Here is a 16,807-nt window from a genome sequence, read left to right as displayed (position 1 = left end):
ATATATATGCACACACAAGAAAAGAAAGAGGTTTTGCTATTATAGACAGGTAGCTAGGTAGAAATACAGGCAGTTAGACAGAGCTAGACCCTCGAAAAAGTCAGTGTAGAAGAAGAGAACATATTACAACTGTGGGTGGAGGCAAATTTCTTGAAGGACAAGCCTCAAGACAAAGATAAAATGACTATATCTACTTCCCCAGAGAAAAACAATAATGATTGCTCTTCTAAATATGCATCAATTGTCTAGGTGGGGAACCAAGATCTTAAGCCATTTCTTCCAAGAAAGGCCCTTGTTATTTCCATGCACACTTATGAGTGACCTGCTTCCCCATTAGATCACCACCTAAGGAACTACATTTGTAATCTTATTCATTGACCATAGTTTTGACCCACCTTATACCTACCTCTTGATTTTATACCTACCTCATGATTTTGCTCTATAAAACTTCTTTGCCCTGGTACCAAAAAACAAAACAAATGAGAAATGGGCTCTTGAGCAACCCACTTTTTGGGCCCCCTCCCACCATCTCTTAGACAGAAGCTGTCTTTCCCTCAATATTTCCTATTCTTAACCTCCATTGTCCCTAAAATTCATTCTTTGATTTTAGAGAACACAAACTTGGCATATCAGATATTGAAAGGTTGGGAATTCTAATATTTCCCTATGTCATTTGAAGGTCCTGTGTCATCCCTAGATCACTATCGCCCCCATAAAGTAATTTGCTGGTGACCCCCATCTTGATGATTCCCTCTTAACATATACTTCTTGTGTGGCATTTATAAGGATACTTACCATTTGGTTGTTTCTTTTCTTATTGTAGTGGGTGTTTTTACAACTACAAGTTCAAATGGTCAATAAATGCCCACTAAAAACTATATTGTATCTGACTGGAGTCCCAACCCCTCCATATTAGTGGAAAATATAGTCTTCTCTAGAGGTGAATGAGAATGTAAGCAACCTACAGGATATCCAACTGAATCCAGATAATGAGGGGTTCAGGGCCTTTAGCTTCTAGCCCATTGTTTGTCCTCATCTAAGACTTCATGATTTTTTGAAGAGAAGAACCCATTGGCTAGAGCTTATCCTCTCTCTGAGCCCCAGTTCTTTCCCACTGAGCTCTTTTCTCCTGTTACGGTGTTTTTAGGAGGAAGCGTATGTTCCGGATACTCATAGACCCAGCTGAGTTCTAGTACCCCATTTGGGGAACTCTCTCTCCCTCCTAGTTTTCAAAGATAATCCTCTCTTTTTCTTGCCTGTTTTCATGGTATGCCCAATATTTTCACACACGCACAAATCATAAAGCCTTCCACAAACGATAGATCTTTTTCTTCTTTTCTACTTTCTTCCCTGAAACACAAACTTCCCTGAGGCAAAAGGACCAAAGAGTCTAGCAATTTTGGAAGTGGGGAGAGCTGAAATATTCAGAGAACAAAACACATTCTTATCTCCAGGAATCCTGCCACACTTATCTGAGTTATCTTGCAACAGCAATAACCTTTCAAATGTTTTCATACTTTGTAGGCTGCATATAGTGCAAACATAACAATTAGTTTAAGCAAGACTCCAAGTGTGGATTCAATCATAAAGTGTCCATTTTTGTTTTGTTTTGTTTTGTTTGTCTTCTACCACTACTTTAAAACATTGTTGGTTCTCCTTTCTCTGTCTGGGAGTACTATCTATCTCAGACATATCCCTTTGCTTTACCTGTCACGTCTGTTAAATTTCCCTTGGCTCAAGATGGCTGCTACATAAAACGGTAACCTCCTTCCCATAATATTCTGTGCCTTAAGATGGCTGCCACACGGAATAGCAGCCTCCATGTTAAATATGGCTTCTCTTAGGAGGGACAGCCTTCATCCCATCATGCCTCTTCCCGCCAAAGTAATCTGATACTGGCTACCTGTGAGTAACCAGTGATGTCACAAGCACCGCCTAGTGATGTCACAGGATCCTCCAATCCCTTAGTGCTACCTCACTGAACTCCACCCCAGCTCAGGTTAACCCCACCCCACTCCTATAAAAGAACCTCCCTGTTCCTCCATGCTGCTTTTCCTTTGTTAGGAGACAGCCCTGCAGATCCTCACATTATAAAGGCTTGTTATAGTCCTGGTCTGGTCCTGGTTTTTGGGCTCTTTTACCTAACAACTTACAACTTTTCAACAATAAGAATCCTCTTATTTATAGTAATTAAGAAATCCAGACCAATTTGTTAAAAATTTAGCCTCTCACCTAATTAATCGCTTCTTCTATTTTGCCTGACCATGCCCACCTATGTTCAAAAACTTGTGTTCAGGAAGTAGATTACAGTCTGTTCTTAGGTCTCTTCCTGTCCTGTCCTGTCCCCTAGGATTCCATCATTTCCTTCACATTTGGGGTAAAGGGTAGAGGGAAAGATGAACAATAGGAAAGGGGCAAAATATTATTTAAGAATACCATTTCAACATCTCTCTTGGCTGTCAAATGTCTTGAAAAAAATCCTAATATTTCTTATGAGGAATGTTTGTGGGATTTTTAGAGGACAACCTCACGCTCATTTCCAGACTTTCTTGCTGCTGTATTTTTTGATGTATGTAATTATGCTTTGAAGAATTCCCACTCAGTTTTTTTCTCTTGTGCTTGGCTTCCTCCTCTGGTGCTCCGCAGCCCTTTATAAACCTTGCCATTTTCATCATTGCTGCCAAGCAAAACCCAGGAGTATCTGGCCCCTCTCCTTGTCCTGTGTCAAGAGACCGTTCCATTCCAACTGCTGTCTTCATCATGTATGCACCCAAACTTCTGGTCACATGTAGAGTCCTGCTTTGGGGATGTATTAATTACGAATCTCTAGAGGAACAGTAAGAATAGAAAATATAAGTATAATTATGTAAGGAGATTTATTAGGTGAACTTACAGGATCAGAGGTGAGGTGAGAGAATCCACAATGTCCGGCTTTGTGAGGGAGAGCTAAAGGATCCACTAGCTGCTTGGCCCAAGAAGATAGAATCATCCGAAGAAGAAGGATCAAGGATGGAGTACCAATCCAAGGTTGAAGGCCTGGAAGGAAGCTCACTGGAGAAGTGCTAGTGCGAGTCTGTGTTAGAAGGCTAAAGAAATTGGAGACCTGGAGACATGTACAGAGGAATGGCAGTAGCAAAAGATCAATCTGTTCAAAAAGACTGGAGCTCTTCAGGAACATGCACACTTCCTTCTTCCTTCCCTTTTTAATCCATCCAGGCTATGAGCTTATTGGTTGGTGCCCCCCACCACTGAAGTGGGTCTTCCCATTTTTAGCTTGCTAGACTATGTGTCAGTCATCCACAGACACACCCAGAACTACGCTTTATTGATCTTTAGGCATTTATTGATCCATTCAAGTTGATATATTATGATTAACAGCTATAGGTGGTAAAATTTGTACAGCCCAGTGAGTATCTACAGGTGAGGTGTCGCATTTCCCTGTGGCAGACACCATCCACAGGTAGAACAGGTTTTCTGACTGCTTCTTTCCTTAGGATCCTGTAGAGAACATTCCAGATTCTAATCTAATGACAACTGTTTTTGAAGAAAGTCTCTTTCCTCCTGCACATCTCTAACCATCTCTTATACAAGTTGGAGGTGGTCACTAAGGGGCATATGATCAGATTCCACTATTCTTATCAATCCTGAGTAGCTGTGTCCAATATCTGTGTCTTGAGCACACATAGTCCTCACTACCTGTTGTTCTCACCTTTAGACTTCAGCTGAAATTCTGAGGCAAGATGAGGCAGAAAGATGAGGATGTTAAGGTAGGTTAAGTCATTTGCTTCAGGCCAAGCTTCAGGCAAGCTATGAAGATGGATTTAAACCTAGACAGTCTGATTCTGGAGTACAGGTGTATAACCCAAAACTCTTGTGGGCCCACCAAGGCAGGGAACTAATAGGACTGGAAGTAGCTGCCTGATAGAAAACAAGCAGGCAACTGTACTTTTGGAGCAAGCTCATGTACTTCCTGACATAAAGAAGCAGCATTTTCAGGAAACTGGGAGGGGAGCCCATAAAAGTAAAATGACTCCTTTATGCACATGACTGTCTATGGAATAGCCAGCTGCTTTGTGGAGTAGCTATTTATTCTTTCTGTGTCTGTTTCTTTTCTATCATAAGGTTTTATTTTCTTTTAGCCTTAAAACAGGCCCATGTATGATTTCCATTTACATGTAGCTAAGGGCTCATGCTAGCTGGTGAAAGCCAGAAATACCTGTTGCACTAAACAGACTTCAAATCATTTATTTCTTTGGGCATACTATTAAAAGAATATTAATTAAATAAAAGCTACTTCTGATTAAAAAAAAGAGAGAGAGAGATGGACTTCATCTCCACATGCATATTCTGAACACCAGTTAGATTAGAGAGGTTATCTGGATCCCACTCCCCTAAGCGCTGCTTATATGTTCTTCAGGCTCTTGAGTAACTTTTCTTTGGCAATTATTGTAGGTCTTTTTTTTTGGTCACTTCAAGTTATTACATGGTATTTATTGGTGTAAATAATTACACTTTGACTATATGGGAAAACTTTGATAGCAAGTGTTGGCATAAATAATTACATTTTGACTATTGGGCAACTTTTGTTTGGTTGGTTGGGTCTTTGAGATAGCATCATGTGATATAGCCCAGCAAGCCTCAAATTTGCACTCCCCCTGCTTCAGCCTCCCCATTGCGGTGGATTACAGATGTGTACCACCACACCCAGCTGGAAAGATTTGTTTGTTTGTTTTTGCAGTGAGAAATGAAGCTGCCTCATACTCAAATACTAGTCATCTTTTTGGGTGCTTTCTGCTTGCTGAACTCAGAAATTTATATATTTCCTACACCTTCATGGAGGAAAACAAATCCAGTTCTATAGTGTGCTAGAATAATGGTTCACATGAGAGAAAATAGCCTTTGTACCACACCACAGGACTCATTACCATCTAAACAGCGTGACGGTGTGTGTGGGGGTGTGCCTTACAAGACAGCACTGGGGCATCAGGTTTCAGGAATGGGCAGAAAGTTTTGGGTGGGACCCAAAGATAAACTCTGCAGGAGCCTATAATTCAACCTGGTGACTTGGAGGATGTTTGTGTTTGCATTTATAACATGTTTTTCTTCTAATCATGAAAACAGTATTCTGGCTCTATGCCTGTACTTCTGGGTTGTCCATGTAGAGACCATCTGTATCAGATTGAACTAGAGAGCTTGTTCATATGTATGTTCTTCTCTAACTGAGGGATTATTACAAATCAGGACAAGGCATTTGCACCCTGGAATTTACATTTTCATAAAACCACCCTCATTTCAAGATTAAGAAGTCCAATTGGCTACATTCTCCTCAGTCCCACAGTGAAGAGTATCAAGCCTGAGGCTGTTTGTCTACTTGAAACAAAACTACTGAAGTTCCTAAATTCTACTTCTTCTCCTTCCCAAAAACCCATCTTCTCAAAATATTGTCCTGTTTTCTCTAGTCTCTCTCTTTCTCTCTACTTTCTTTTGCCTTCTGTTCTTCCTTTTTCCTACTCATTGAAACCACGTTTTTATTCAGTCAACCAGAGTCCTAAGTTTCCATTTTTAGGGAAATTTTGTAATTTGTTTCTCATGTTTGTTTACAAATTAGTCACATGCTGGCCAAGATTAAATCTAAGGTGTACAGTAGCCCCCCTTATACATAAGAGATACATTCTATGACCCCTAGTAGATCCTTGAAACTGTGGAGACTGCCAAACCCTATACTATTTTTCTTATATACATATACAAATTTAATACATTTTTCATATTAACTAAGCACTTCTCATACCCATGGTCATAATTTTATAGTGTGAGATGTGGCAGCAAACCTAGCACAAATTTCTTTTTTATTCTTCACAATTTCACAGATAAAAAATTGTTTCTTCTCATAGATCTTTGCAATCTCAGTATATGATATTTTCTTTCCTACTTAAGTCTAGAACTTTCATCTTTTCATTAAAGAACTTGTTTTGCAGCTTCTCTTAGGCATAGTTAAATTGTTAGCATCCTTACTCTTGTACTTTGGAGCCATTAGTAAATATAATAAGTTGCTTGAGCATAAGCATTGTGATATCTTGAGAGCCATTCTGACAACCAAGATGCTACAAAACAACTAACTAGCAGGTAGTATATTCATCATGGCCGTGCAGAACAAAGGAATCATTCATACAAAGCTGGACAGAGTAATACAGTATGAGATTTCTTCACGCTACTCAGAACAATGAACAATTTGAAACTTAATATTTTTATTTCTGGCATTTTCCATTTAATATTTTCAGATCGTGGTTGACTATAGGTAACTGAAACCATGGAAAGACAAACTACAGGTGAGTGAGGACTACTTTTGAGATAGCATATTAGGGTATGGCTAGCCATCTAGGTGAATGGGAGTGGCCTGTCAATCACAGAGCTACAGGACACCTGTGCAGAAGACAGTGCCCTAGAACTGAACCTGGGATTAATCAGAAAATGTTAACATCAATTCTGCTGACATGAGATCAAACAAGTTTTTTTGGGTTTTTTTTGGTTTTTTTGAGGCAGGGTCTCAGTATATAGTTGAGGCTGACCTAGAACTCACTATGTGGTCCAGGCTGGTCTTGAACTCACAGCGATCCTTCTGCCTCAGCCTCCAGAGTGCTGGGATTACAGATGTGTGCCACCATGACTGGTTCAAGCAGATTTTTGATAGGATGCCCTTGATCTGAAGTCAGACTGGGAGATAGAAAAGATGGACACCATTAACCTTATGGAAGAGCTTCCAATGGCCTCCTCTAATCTTGCAAAGCATACTTTTCCTACCTCTAATAAATGTAAAACCATGCTACCTCTTGCATGTGTCTTGTCCAATTCTTTGCTTAGGACAAGAACCTGGAAAGACTTTCTAGAGAGTGCCTACAGCACCCCAGAACCCCCAAAACACACTGTCATCTATAGCTCAGATATTTTTCTCTACAAAATTGGAAAATTCCTTTTGCCCCAAATGAGATACATTCCTGGAATCCTATGATATCCTCTGTGAAATGTGGCCCCTTTGTTGCAATAATTCTCTCCTTATTGCACCCTATGTAGTTGATGATGCTAGCTAGCCATGGGTGTTCCAGTCACCAGATGGAGGCCTTGAAAGTTCAAGGAAGAAGTTCTGATCTATGGGGCCACTTGAGGTGTCAACTGTGTCTCATCTCTATCGCTTCTAAAGCGGAACCAGGGCCGCATTCAAAGGCAGCTGAGGGTATTTGTTTAACCTCTGTGAGTTTATTGTTTTAGTTTTGAAAACTGTATTTTGTTTTGAAAACTTACTCCTACTGATAATGAGAAAGTACTATTCTCATGCTAAACACTCTGTATGTCCCTGGATCCCCTACCCTTCCTTTCTTTGCCTCTGCTTCTTAGTTTCTTTGTCATTCTTTTTGTTTGTTTGCTGGGGTTGGGGGATGTCTCCCAGGCTATCCAGGTACCTGGATCCCCAATCCAGGCTGAATCCTTCCTCCTTTTATTGTCCTGTATTTTGAACGCATTTCTTTATTGTTTTTAATCTGTTTATTTGTTTATTTCATATTTGTTCATATATTTGTTCTTCTAGAATACTGTGGCTATTTGAGAGTTGGGGGTCATTGAATCCCAGTATCTACCATAGAGGCTGATATTGAGTGAGGACACTCAAATGTTTGCTGAATGAGTGAAAAAACACTGTTGTGTAGTCTCTCAGACAGAGAAGACTTTCATCCTGACCATGCATGCTGCAAATTCTGACCTTTACAAGGTGATACTATGCAGAGCAAAGGAATTCAGAGCACCAAGATCAAGAATGATGATCACTGAAATTTTATGGCCTGCTGCCCTGGTTTTAGAAACACAGAGTTTAAAGATCATATGAAAGCAAGAGAGTGAGGAACAAGCACCACCAGGACTGTGAGAGGCACTTTTTCTCCTTTTTTTAACAGATGACATAAAGTAGACAAAATTATTCAAAATAGCTCTTAGCTGCATCAAATGTTATTTTTTGAAAGGAAGAATGTAGAGTATGAAAGAGCCTAAGAATACATGTGAGAGCATGTGTGAGTGAAGAGAGTACAAGAACTTGCAATGGGGCAGGACACCTTGCTCAAAGAAACTGCCAGGCGTGGTGGTGCATGTCTGTAGTCCAAGCAGAGGGGAGGCTGAGGCAGAAGAATTGTTTGACTTTGGGGCCAGCCTGGATTACATCAAGAGTTCAAGGCCACCCTGAGCCACATAGCGAGACCCTATCTTGAAAAAACATCTCAATTTCCTTAAATGTTTGTGCCCAGTATAGTTAAATCTATAACAGTAGAAAACTTGCCTGGCCTAAGAGAAACTTAAGTGCCAATGTCAAAGGCCCTGTTCACACATCTCAATCTAAGCTCCAAAAGTACTTAAATCCTTTCCATGGTATATTTCTTTCAATCAAAATTCCACTGTTTTAACTTTTCAGTATTTTCAACCAAGAACCAAACATTAGAGTCACAGAACAGTCAGGCTTCTTCTCTTAAGCAAACAAATAACAAACCAAAGTGAAAGTAAAGGAGGCCAAAGATATCATTACCATTATTAAGAGCAGTAATAAATTCTGAGGCAAAAAGAGAGATTTGTAACTAAATTAGTCAGAACACCATTGCAAAGACAAACACCTATTCCTCCCAAGAGAAAATGGTGAAGCTGAGTACAGCATGCCCATTTGATTTTCCCCAGGAAAAGTAATTCCAGGCCTCTCTTTTCTGAGTACAGAGCCACAGGAAGAGACCAGGAAGTAACCAACAGGACTCCATTTGATTTAGAAGAAAACATGTAATGGAAAAGTTGTACCCCCTGCAAACTTGTTTGTTGAAATAAATTGTTATTGCAACTTCATAGTCCTTTTTCTATAATTTCAAAAGAAATATATAAGTATGTGGGAAACTAAATTCAGATCAGGCAAAATCTGGAAATGATAAAAGAGATTATCTAGGCTCTTTATCTGTTTTAGTTGAATATGGATATCTTTTGATAAACTATGGGTCACTTTCCAGACCCAGATGGCTGTGTTACTGGAAAAACAGTTTATGGTCCATGGTACCTTTCTAAAAATCCACACAATTCTGAATTATAAAACATGGTAGGCTTTGAAAGGTGTGTTTCCTGTGGGAAACAATGAATAGACCAGTGACAAATTGGCAAGATATCTTGGGAATATGCAGAAAGCAGGATGGTAGAGCTTGGGCGACAAAAGATTAGGATATGTAGTAATTAGATTTATTTGATGTGTGTTTGTGTAGAATTTGTTTATTTACTTTTGGACATTTATATTGAATAAGAGGGTACCATCAGCAGACATAGTTCTCAGTGCAGGAATGCTGCCTGGCTGTGGTACATGGGAGCCGCAGAGGCAGATCATGTGGAGAAAGGCAAAGGCCAATGAAGATCATTCCAGTTTTCTCCAGAAGGTCCTAAATGGCATGTGCAAATTACAAGACTGTGCAAAAAAAAAGATCTGAATTATCTTTTTTTCTGGCCTGATTCAATGCTGATGACATAATTGTAATCCTGGGGGCTGGATAGATCCATAAAAATAGCTAAAGCCATCAGGACACAATCAGTTTTCCCACTCTTATAGAGCATAGACAATATTCATTCTCCCCTCTAATGGCCAAACTTGCCTAAGTGTGCAGATGCATGTGGAAATTCCATTAGTAATGAAAAAACATAAGTTACAATCTTGAGAGAATATTTCCTAATGGAAGGATTCTCTGATAGCTCAGATTCTTGTATCAGAGGTGTGGAATGTCATCTGTCATAAAGTTACAGACTTTTTGACCTTGAAAGCTCAAGTTCCTTAGTTAGATCCCCAGTACCAAATAAATAAACAAAGTTACAGATTTTTTGAATTAGTAGATATCATTTGTTTTCACCTCTCAATCAGTGAGAGATTTACTAGATAGCAGTACAATAAAACCCCAATTTAGGAACATTTGAGTCTCTAACTTTCACATATACAAATAGATGTTGCATCACAATAGCATCCAAAAAAATGAAGTATCTAGGAATCAATCTAACAAAAGAAGCAAAAGACCTCTACACTGAAAACTACAGTACTCTGAAAAAAGAGATCGAAGAGGATATAAGAAAATGGAAAGATATCCCCTGATCCTGGGAAAAATCAACATCTGCTATACAGATTCAATGCAATGCCAATTGAAATTCCAACACTGTATTTCACAGAAATAGAAAAATGAATCCAAAAATTCATTTGGAACCAGAAGAGACATAGAATAGCAAAAGCCATCCTAGGCAACAGACACATAGCAGCAGGTATAACAATTCCCAATCTGAAATTATACTACAAAGCCTCTGTGATAAAAACAGCATGGTACTGGCAAAGAAACAGACCTGAGGATCAGTGGAACAGATTGGAAGACACAAAAACAAATCCAGATGTATTCAGCTACCTCATCTTTGACAAAGGAGTTGACTATTCCCACTGGAGGCAAGATAGCCTTTTTAATAAATGGTGTTGGAAAAACTGGATCTCACCTGCCAAAGATTAAAACTAGACCCTTATCTTTCACCATGCACTAAATTAAAATCCAAGTGGATTAAAGATCTAGCTATTAAAATAGAAACACTAAACTTTCTGGAAGATTAGGCAGAACTCTTGAAGACATTGGCATAGGAAAAGACTTTATGAACAAATCCTCAGTAGCACGGGAACTAGCACAAAGAATCAACAAGTGGGATCTCATCTTATTAAAAACCTTCTGCACTGCAAAAGAAAACATCAACAGAAATAAGAGACAACTTACAATGTGGGAAAAAATTTTTACCAGCCACTCCTCAGACAAAGGACTATTATCTAGAATATATAAAGAACTCAAAATAATCAGCCCCCCGCAAATATAAAGACCTGATTCAAATATGGGCATCTGAAATGAACAGACATTTCTCAGACAAAGAAGTAAAAGCAGCAAGTAAATATATGAAAAAATGTTCCACATCACTGTCATTTGAGAGTTGCAGATGAAAACAACACTGAGATTCCACCTCACCCCACAAAGAATGGCTGCTATCCAGAAATCAACCAATAACAAATGTTGACAGGGTTGTGGGGAGAAAGGAACCCTTCTCCATTGTTGGTGGGAGTGCAGACTGGTGCAACCACTATGGAAATCAATATGGAGATACCTCAAAGAGCTGGGACTAGAGGTTCATTTGACCCAACCCATCCCTCTGCTGGGTATCTTTCCAAAGGAATTAAAAGAATCATACCACAGTGATATATGCTCACCCATGTTTATAGCAGCACAATTTGTAATAGCTAAAACTTGGAAACAGCCCATTTGCCCATCAGCTGGAGACTGGATGAAGAAGATGTGGTTTTTCTATAAAATGGAATACTACTCAGCCATAAAGAATGAGAAATTAGAGTCATTCATAGAAAAGTGGATACATTTTGAGGATATACTCCTAAGTGAAATGAATAAGTCACACATGTGTAAATACCGAAGTTTCTCTGGTGTGAAAACTGTAATAGTACATGAGATCCTAATGAGATAATTAACAATGTGAAATAGGAAGAAAATGGCTAAAAGTGTAGGGAAAGTGGGAAAGGTAATAAGGGAAAAGAAAAAAATATGAGAAAATGAAAAAATGGAAATAAAGTGTTTGTAAATGGGGAGGGGAGGAGAGGGCGAAGGGAGGGCAGGAACAAAGGGAAAAAATGAGAACCAAGACCTGTCATGTAAAGGTACAAGATTGCAGTAATGAATATAACTGTACTGTATACCTAAAATGTACCAATAAACTAAAAAAAGACATTGCATTATGAACATTCATAGATGTGAACAAATCGCTTAGCTCACGTGTCAGCTGTACATTGTCACAGTTGTGCTGCTGTGCACTTATGTATAGTGCAGTAGTGTGCAATAGTGCAGTGCTCAGCATGAGCCCAAGATAATCAGATGCAAGAGGAAAAACAGTGGTGATGTGGAGGGGACTGCTAGGAAGTACAAAGCAATATACACTGTAGATTTATGTCAGAGATGTGTAAGACTTACTCTGTCAGACTTACAAAGGAATCTGACTTACAAACACTCTCCTGGAACAGAACTCATTTGTAAATCAGGGACATACTATAAATATTAACTACTAAATAATACTAATGATGATGCTTAGTATTTCTACAGTACTAACTGTATATACAGTGCTAAGTGCCTTACAAGGATGTTCTCACTTAAGAATAGCCCCTTTTCCATGCCAGACATTTAATTTACACTGTCATTGAATCCCCATATCGTATCAGCAAATTAGGTGTTAATCTCATCCCTCATTTACCTGAGAAGGAAACTGAGGCCATTCTGTCTCCAACCAATGTGGTGGGGGCTGCAGGGAGAACCAAGACTGAGATTAAAAACGTTAACCACAAGTTCTCGAGGTACCAGCCAATGAGAACAGCTTTGGCTCAGATACGGAGGCTCCTGGAGATCCTCTCCTGTGCCAGGTACTAACGTGTCTAACTATAGTAACCTTACTACTAACGTACTACTAACTACCAACTGTAGTAACCTTGGGGAATAGCAAGCTTGGAGGAGTGGATAGGGAGTTCATAAAAGAAACCTTGGACATCAGGCTTACTAGTGGTGAGGGTAGAGCACACTTGGACATTCAGTAAAGGCCTATTTAACAGCCATCATGGAAGGTTTTCATTATATTAATATTTAATATCCAATAAACTAATCAAACTACATAGCCATCATAGTGTCTGAACATTATCCCTTGGCAAAGGCAAGTTTCAAACCTACATCTGCTAGATTCAATGCTTGCGTGTTTTGTTTTGATCTTTCTATTTTATGTCGTCTCCTCGCTGCCCTCTTCAATTTTAATTACCTTCACTAAGAAGGAATTTGTTCTTTTAATGTGGCAGGCTGCATAATCGGATGTCAATGTTTATATTAACCCTAACCAGCCATTTTAAATTTCCATTCCCTGGTTCTGGTGGAGCCTTCTGAAATAATCCTGAAAACTTACTTCTTCCACCACGTGATGCCCTTATACTTTTTCAGGTTTTGTAGTTTTGGTTTTTTTTTTTTTTCCCAGCAAAACATATTCATACAATAAGCAAGCAAATTTGAAGTTTCTTTCTTCTTTTGTTTAGCTTTATTAAAAAACCCTGACACTAGAACATTCCCATCTTGCTTAGACACGATCCTTGTTACCTCCAATGAAGAAGAAAAAATCTTTTCCCCCAGGGAAGATTTTCCTATACATGTAATGTGCCCTGCTGAGGAACTCTGCAGTTGAATGGGCTTATTTCAGTCTGTGGCTCCTTCAAATACTGTACAGGCTCGGAGATAAGTACATTAACATCATCTCCCATATTTGTAAAGTGGGGATAATAAGAGTAATTATCTTATGAGGCTATTGTGAGATATAAGGAACAAAGATTATGTACAGTCCTTAATATATATTGTAGATGCTCAATATATTTCAGGTTTTTAAAAAATGTCCTCCAATTTATACTCCTGATATTAGCAAGCATAATTTACCCAAAAATAACAATTCAAAAGTCTGAGTGGCCAGGGATTTAACTCACTGGTTCTGCTGCCTGCCTTGCAAGTGCAGGATCCTGAGTTCAACCCCTAGTGCCAGAAAAAAACACATAATCAAAAGTCTGAGAAGTCCTGGCTTGCAATTACGTTGGAAAAGACATTCATGCCTTAACTGTTGGGGCTGAATGGGTGATTCATCATTACCTGATCTAAAATTTTTATTACTGGAGAAGTATATTCACAGAACCATAGGTAAGAGTGAAAAGGAGAAGGAAGAAATAGAACATTTAATCGATATCTATTTCCTGTCAATCTTGAAAGGTAGGTATTATTTATCCTATTTAATAGTTAGGGAACAGAAGCCCAAAGAACAACAATTGAGGAAGTGGGGATGGAGTGAGGAAGGAAGAGAAGACCAGGAGAGTGGGGAGAGAGACAGTGATAGAGATAGAGAGAGAGAATAAAAAAAAATCAGGAATCTCTCTAATTGTGGGTCAGCATTCACTTTTTCATGGACAACAAGAATTAGAAAATGTTTCCAGAGATGAAGATTATGTTTTCAGGGACATCAGAGAAGAGAGGATTTTTATTTTATTTTAAAAAATATTTTATTGGTACATTTTAGATATATAATACAGTTATTCATCATTGGAATCTTGTACCTTTACATGACATATCTTGGATCTTATTTTTCCCCCATTCTCCTAGTCTCCTTCCCCCCTCCACCCTTCCATATTTACAAAGATTTTGTTTGCATTTTTTCTTTTTCTCTTATTTTTTCACTTCCCTTTTTACCTTTTCCCTACCCCTCCCGTTTGCCCAATATCTTTAGACCTTTTCTTCCTATTACAAAATATTAATTATACATTTTGACACTTATTTACACTTTTAGTTTATCATACCAGAGAAACTATATGGTAATTACACATGTGTATTCTATTAATTTCACTTAAGAGTATGTCCTCAGTGTGCATCCACTTAGCTATAAATGTCTCTAGTTTAGCATTTTTTATGGCAGTGTAAGTACTCCATTTTATAAAAGAACATCTTCTTTTTCCAGTCTTTAGTTGATGGGCAATTGGGCTTCCAAATTTTAGCTATTACAAACTGTGCCGCTATAAACATGGATGAGCAGATAACTCTGGTATGATTCTTTTAATTCTTTTGGGAAGATACCCAGCACAGGAATAGCTGGGTCAAATGGAATTTTCAATCCTAGTTCTTGGAGGTATCTTCATATTGACTTGCACAGTGGTTGCACCATTCTACACTCCCACCAGTAATGAAGAAGGATTCCTTTCTCCCCACACCCCCACCATTATTTGTTATTGGTTGATTTCTTGATAGCAGCTATTCTTTCTGAGGTGAGGTGGAATCTCAGTGTTGTTTTCATCTGCATCTCTCAAATGACCAGTGATGTGGAGCATTTTTTTCATATATCTATTTGCTACTTTTACTTCTTTGTCTGAAAAATGTCTGTTCATTTTAGATACCTATTTTTTAATTGGATCGTTATATTTAGGGGGCTTGATTTTTCTTTTAGTTCTTTATATATACTAGATAGCAAACCTTTGTCTAAGAAACAGCTGGTAAAAATTATTTCCCACATTGTAGGTGTTTCTTAGCTCTGTTGGTGGTTTCTCTTGCAATGCAGAAGCTTTTCAAAAAGATGAGATTGTTGTTGATTTTTTGTGCTACTGCCCATGCTACTGAGGATTTGTTCGTAAAATCTCCTATGCCGGTGTCTTCAAGAGTTCTACCTAGCTTGTCTTCCAACAAGTTTAGTGTTTCTGTTTTAATATTTAGATCTTTAGTCCACTTGGATTTTAGTTTAGTGCATGATGAAAGATAGGGGTCTAGTTTTAATCTTTGGCAAATTGAAATCCAGTTTTTCCAACACCATTTATTAAAAAGACTATCTTTCCTCCACTGAGGATGGTTGGCTCCTTTGTCAAAGATGAGGTAGCTGAATATGTCTGGAGTTTTTCTGTATCTTCTAATCTAGTCCACTGATCCTCCAGTCTGTTTCTTTGCCGGTACCATGCTGTTTTTAACACAGTGACTTTGTAGTGCAGTTTCAAGTTGGGGATTGTGATACCCCCTGCCATTCTCTGTTGCCTAGAATGGATTTTTCTATTTAGGTCTCTTCTGATTCCAAATGAATTTTTGGATTGTTTTCTCAAGTTCTGTGAAATATACTGTTGGGACTTCAATCAGGATTGAATTGAATCTGTATAGCAGTTTTGGTAGTATGGCCATTTTCCCTATATTGGTTCTTCCTACCCAAGAACAAGAAATACCTTTCCATTTTCTTATATCCTCTTCAATTTCTTTTCTCAGAGGGATGTAGTTCTCAATGGAGAAGTCTTTTGTCTCCTTTGTTAAGATTGATTCCAAGGTATTTAATTTTTTTGGATGCTATTGTGAAAGGAATTGTTTCCCTAATTTCTCTCTCAGTGAGTCTGTTATTTGTGGGGCTACTGATTTTTTGAGTGTTGGCCTTGTATCCATCTACTCTGCTGAAAGTGTCAATTAAGTCTAGAAGTCTTTTGGCAGAGTTTTCTGGGACTTCTATGTAGAGTATCATATCATCAGCAAATAATGACAGTTTAACTTCTTCCTTTCCTATCTTGATTACTTTAATTTCTTTATGTCTAATTGCTGTAGCTATTGTTTCCAGAACTATATTGAACAGGAGTGGAGATAGTGAACAACCTTATCTTGTTTCTGATTTTAACATAAAGGTTTTTATTTTTTTGGAAATTTAATATGATTTTGTCTGTCTGTTTTTCATAGATAGCCTTTATCAAGTTGAGATAAAGGCCATCCATTCTGATTTCTGCAGGGTTTTATCAAGAATGGATGTTGAATTTTGTCAAATACTTTTTCTACATCTATTGAGATGATGATATGGTTTTTGTCCTTGACTCTGTTAATATAGTGTATTACACTTATTGATTTATATATGTTGAACCATCCTTGCATTCCTGGAATAAATCTAACTTGGTCAGGGTGTATGATCTTCTTGATGACCCTTTGTACTCTGTTTGCCAGTACTTTCTTGAGGATTTTTGCATCTATGTTCCTTAAGGAGATTGGCTTGTATTTCTCTTTTTTGGTTGGGTCTTTCTCTGGTTTTGGAATCAAAGAAACACTTGCTTCCAGAAATGAATTTGGAAGTATGGCTTCCCTTTCAATTCCATTGCAAAGTTTAAGGACTATTGGCAGTAGTTCTCTAAATGTTTTGTAGAATTCAGCAGTGAATCCATCAG

General features: G+C 38.3%; 1 long non-coding RNA gene across 1 annotated transcript in view; it reads right to left on the bottom strand.

Moving 5' to 3' along the window:
- Positions 1-2,023, bottom strand: part of LOC104873060 — an 8,896-nt gene extending 6,873 nt beyond the window's left edge. Inside the window, exons 1-2 of the long non-coding RNA XR_783352.2 lie at positions 1,708-2,023; positions 426-457 (exon numbers count right to left, since the gene is read on the bottom strand). This is a non-coding gene — a long non-coding RNA (uncharacterized LOC104873060). The remainder of the gene's footprint in view (positions 1-425; positions 458-1,707) is intronic.
- Between the last annotated feature and the right edge of the window lie 14,784 nt (positions 2,024-16,807).

This window comes from Fukomys damarensis, unplaced genomic scaffold (genome assembly GCF_012274545.1).
Source record: "Fukomys damarensis isolate Sample0158 unplaced genomic scaffold, DMR_v1.0_HiC HiC_scaffold_15, whole genome shotgun sequence".
Taxonomy (NCBI): domain Eukaryota; kingdom Metazoa; phylum Chordata; class Mammalia; order Rodentia; family Bathyergidae; genus Fukomys; species Fukomys damarensis.
Note: the sequence above shows the minus strand (reverse complement) of the source record. Positions and strands in the feature narration are given on the sequence as shown.